At 39.1% G+C, this 5486-nt stretch overlaps 1 non-coding gene across 1 annotated transcript; it reads right to left on the bottom strand.

Annotated features, from left to right (window-relative positions):
- Window positions 1–4610: 4610 nt before the first annotated feature.
- On the bottom strand, window positions 4611–4717 carry LOC116105446. The gene has a single exon (XR_004124082.1). It is a non-coding gene; the product is annotated as a small nucleolar RNA R71 (small nucleolar RNA).
- Between the last annotated feature and the right edge of the window lie 769 nt (window positions 4718–5486).

The raw sequence follows: 5486 nt of genomic DNA, 5'->3' as shown, positions 1-5486 counted from the left end.
AGTAGTCTCCACACGTGTTTAAGAATAGCCGCTCTATTCCAATCTTGGATCCTCTTAATCCCCAGCCCACCCTCTCTCAATGGATAGCAAACAGAAGACCATGCAACCTTGGCACCAAAAGAGGACAAAGAAGTACCCCTCCAAAGAAATGATGCCAAAATACTCTCAATCCATCTAACTATAGCTACTGGCAAAAGAAACATGGATAGCCAATATACCTGTATGGAGAAGAGCACCGACTTGATCAGTTGTAGTCGGCCTGCATAGGTCAAAGATGCCGACATCCATAGCCTAATCCGAGATAAAATTCGCTCTAACAGAGGCCTACAATCAGAATCTCAAAGCCTGGTAGAGATCAGAGGAACCTCTAGATATCTGACTGGTAACTGGCCCGACTGAAAACCCATGATAGACTATAACCCAATCTGTTCCTCATCTGTAACCTTAGAAAGAAACAACTGGCTCTTCTCTACATTAGTCACCAACCCAAAAACCTTGGCAAAATATTCTAGGGCCGATTTGATCAGGCTAACAAAGGAAGCATCTGCTAGACAAAACACCATCAAATCATCCGCAAAACATAAATGAGTAATAACTACTTGCCTACACCTCCAATGATAATGAAAACCAGGGCTGTGAGAGGTTTCCCGAAAGATACTAGTTAACCCCTCCATAGCCAACACAAATAGGTAAGGAGAAAGTGGGTCCCCCTACTGAACACCCTGGGAGGACCTAAAAAAATCGTAAAGCTCGTCGTTCAAAGCAGCAGAGAAATACGGTGTAGAGATACATCTCATGATCCACTTCACCATACGCTTAAGAAACCCGACAATACGCAGTCCCAAAAGGATGAAATCCCAACTTACAGTATCAAAAGCTTTTCGAATATCAACTTTAAGGGCACATCGAGGTGAAGTACCCCCAAGATGATAATTCCACAAAAGCTCTTGAGTCAGCAAAATATTATCAGAAATCCTTCGACCCGGGACAAAAGCCGACTAGGAACTCCTAATAACATCTGAAAGTACTACTTTAAACCGATTCTCTATCACCTTAGAAATGCACTTGTAAAGTACATTACAACAAGATATCGGTCTAAAGTCTGTCATACAAGTCAGGCTCTCCACCTTAGGAACCAAGGCAATCCTGGTGGCATTAACACATCTTCGTATTTCATTAGTAGCAAAAAAATGTCTCACTGCATCTCTAAAATCTGTACTAATAATATCCCGTGCCAGCTTAAAAAACAAAGAAGTGTATCTATCCGGACCAGTGGCTTTATCATCCGGGATAGAGAATAAAGCAATCCTAATCTCATCATCAGTGATAGGAGCAGCCAAGGGAGTAATCAGATCAGGAGAAATGCACCCAGAAAAATACCTAGAAGCCTCTGCGATTTGAGGTTGAGCAGGGGCAGCAAGAAGATCCTGAAAAAAAACCCACCGCCAAACGCCCTAAACCCTGACTATCAGTAATATCGGTACCATTCCCATCAGTCAAACTGTTGATGCAGTTCCGAACCTGCCTATGAATCAACGACTTATGAAAGAACTTAGTATTTTGATCCCCTAAGTTCAGCCACTGAACATGAGACCGCTGCTTAAAAAAAGCCTCCTCATCTCGACAAAGACAGAAATATTGGTTGGCAAGGTTCCTCTCCTCAGAGATACACTCAGTAAAAAGGAGGTTCTGGTCCAACATGGTGTCCCTACCATCACCGATACAAGTCACAATAAGACCCCAGCACCAAACCCTGCTAAGTAAAATCTTTCTCCAAGCCCATGAAGCCCTAGACATAACTCGAATATGCCAAAAGGATTTACCACAGAGGAGAACCAAACGGGCCCGAGAGGACCATACAAAAGACTTATCACTAAGTAGTCTCCATACGTGTTTAAGAATAGCCGCTCTATTCCAATCTTGGATCCTCTTAATCCCAAGCCCACCTCTCTCAATGGATAGTAAACAGAAGACCATGCTACCTTGGCACCCGAAGGGGACAAAGAAGTACCCCTCCAAAGAAATGATGCCAAAATACTCTCAATTCGTCTAAATGTAGTTGTCGGCAAAAGAAACATGGAGGACTAATATACCTGTATGGAGAATAGCACTAACTTGATCAGCTATAGTTGGCCTGCATAGCTCAAAGATGTCGACGTCCATAGCCTAATCCGAGACAAAATTCGCTCTAGCAGAGGCCTACAATCAGAATCTCGAAGCCGGGTAGTGATCAAAGGAACCCCTAGATATCTAACTGGTAACTGGCCCAATTGGAAGCCCATGATAGACTGTAACCCAATCTGCTCCTCATCTGTAACCCCAGAAAGAAATAACTGGCTCTTCTCTGTATTACTCACCAACCCAGTAACCTTGGCAAAATAATCCAAGGCCAATTTGATCAAGCTAACAAAGGAAGCATATGCTCGAAAAAACACCATCAAATAATCTTCAAAACACAAATGAGTAATAGCTGTCTGCCTACACCTCCAATAATAATGAAAACCAGGGCTGTGAGAGGTTTCCCAAAAGATGCCAGCTACCCCCTCCATAGCCAACACAAATAGGTAAGGAGAAAGCGGGTCCCTCTGCTGAACTGATAAAAGCTTGAAAATACATATTTTTTTAGTGATTTAATTGGATTATTTATGGAAAAATGTGTTTAATTTATTAAATTTAACTTCATTATTTCATAAATGTCTTTTATGGGATCACGGGTATGTTTCGAATGTTTTCAGGTTCTTAAAGATGATATTTAGATGAAAGTTATATCGATCATGGAATGTGGGACAACAAGAATCAAATGGTTCATGATTTGGAGCTGAAACGAAGAAGTTAGAGCGATTTGAAGTTAAAGTGAAAATCCTAGAAAACGCTCCAGTTTTGAACATGCGACAGTAATTCAACAATAACATGAGCTGTATATTTTGAATTGAGATGATTCTTGAACCGTTGGAAAGATGATTCAAAGGGCTACAATTCATATGTTTACCACTTGGCAAGATTCGAAATTTATGATGCTCAAAAACCACCATCTTGTCAAGATTTCACGTTTTGGGCAGAATCAACTATGCCGAGGCACAGTGCCGCGGCACAACTGCGAATCTGGGTTTTTTTAGATTAAATTTATGACGTGTATTTCCTGTTTTAAGAGTTCTAAAGTGATTAGGATAGTGGGAATCATAACCCTAAAACCTTAGGAGTATAAATAGATGTCTTTAGCTAATTTTTAGTAGGAGAGAAAAATGGGAGAAGTTCAGCGGCTCCTTGGAAATTGGAAATTCCTGCAATTTTGAGTCATCAATTAGAGAAGTTTTTCTACTCTTTCTTATTCTCATGTTTATGAATACAATGAATTTTATTACTGAAAGTATGAACTAATTTTATTTTCTAGGGCTAAGATATAGCCCAATTTTATGAATATGCATTGAATTACTTGTTGCTAATTTTTATTAAGTTTTATTATTGCGCTTAAAGCTTTCAATTCTTAAGGGCCCTAGAGTTGAATGATTTTATGGGTTAGGTTGAGATCGAGAGATGAAACCTAATTAGTCTAAGGTAATAAAACCATAGATTGAGCGAACACTAGAGATAGGTTACCACGATCTGTGAGGCTCTGGTAAATTCCATAGAACTTAATGATCTCCAATTGCTTAAATCTGATTAGAGATAATTCAGGTTAGTAATTAGAAGTTAATTTGTTAATTGTTCGAGAGAAAGTTAGCGAAATATTAGGGAGTTTGGTCTTTAGAATAAACTTAATTGGGTTAACGATAATTGTCAATGCATAGGATTAAATTGGTGTGAAATCTATGCCCTAGGTTTAGTCATATTGATTTCCTACTAAAGTGTTAATAAAAGTCGGTTTTTGTTTTGTGTCTAAGTTGTTTTATTTTCCATGGAATCATTCTGAAAATCTGACTGATCAAATAGTAATAGGATAGTTTAATTGGTAATTGATAATAGTAATTCCCTTGGGTTCGATATTCGTATTTTATACACTGTATTACTTGCACGATTTCGTACACTTGTGAAAATCAACAACATGTTTTTGGTGCCGTTGCCAAGGAATTGCTTTTATATTATCAATATCAATACAAGCTGTTTAGTTGCTAATTCGGTTTGTATTATATATTTTTTTTAATTATTTTTGTTTTTAGTGCTTTAATTTTTAGTTCTATATTTTTAGTGTTGGACTGTACAGAGGAGTTAGTTCAATGGCTAATACAGGAGTTGAAGTTGTTCAAAAAGCATTGAAGGACTACTCTAGTCCTACTGTCAAAGTGTGCTATTCTAGCATCAGGAGACCACCAATTCAAGCAAATACATTTGAGATAAAGCCAACAATTATTCAAATGATTCAACAGATGGTCCAATTCGCTGGGTTGGCTAATGATGATCCCAACTTGCATATCGCCAATTTTCTGGAGTTGTGCGACACATTCAGGCATAATGGAGTCTCCGATGATGCAATTAGGCTAAGGCTTTTCCCATTCTCTCTTCAGGATAAAGCTAAGGCTTGGTTGATTTCTTTGCCATCTGGGAGCATCACGACATGGAACGAGTTAGCTCAAGCGTTCCTCACTAAATACTTTCCACTAGCCAAGTCTGCCAAGCTGAGAAGTGAGATTACCAATTTTTACCAACAAGAATTGGAGTCATTGTATGAAGCATGGGAAAGGTATAAAGATCTCTTACGGAGGTGCCCTCACCATGGTTTACTAATCTGGTCGCAAGTGCAAACGTTCTACCAAGGGTTGCTACCAACTATTCAAGCTATGATTGATGCTGCAAGTGGAGGAGCCTTGAACAATAAAACACCAAAGGAAGCATACAATCTGATTGAAGTGATGGCGAACAATAATTACATGAGGACTCCGAAAAGAACTCCAACAATGAGATCAGCGGGAGTGCACGAAGTTGACGATTACACTGCATTGGCTGCTCAACTTTCAAACATCTAGAAGCAATTAGATAATGTGTTAAAAATAAATGCAATTGAATTTTCTTCTCTAACATGTGACCTTTGCGTAGGAAATCATCCATCCAAGGATTGTCAAGAAGGGAACCCATTTGCCCAGCCTGAACAAGCCAATTACGTCAATAATTTCCAAAGGGGGCAAGGGAATCCATATTCCAATACATATAATCCAGCATGGCGAAACCATCCAAACTTTTCATGGAGCAACAACAATGAGCAAAAACAAGCTCCTATTTTTCAACCTCAATAGCCAAAATCTTATTTAGAGAATGTGTTGACCAAGTTCATTGAAGAGACAAGCAATAGGTTTGAGAAGACTGACGTCCTGGTTCAAAATCAATCAGCCTCTATTAGGAACCTTGAGACTGAAATTGGGAAAATCCATAATATTTTAGCGGGAAGAGTTCAAGGAATGTTGCCAAGTGATATCGAGAAGAATCCAAAGGAGCAACTCAATGCCATCATGTTGAGAAGTGGCAAGGAGCTATAAGAATCAAGAAAAACTGAA

This window comes from Pistacia vera, unplaced genomic scaffold, assembly GCF_008641045.1.
Source record: "Pistacia vera cultivar Batoury unplaced genomic scaffold, PisVer_v2 Contig499, whole genome shotgun sequence".
NCBI classification, from domain to species: domain Eukaryota; kingdom Viridiplantae; phylum Streptophyta; class Magnoliopsida; order Sapindales; family Anacardiaceae; genus Pistacia; species Pistacia vera.
This window is presented reverse-complemented; position numbering and strand designations above follow the sequence as displayed.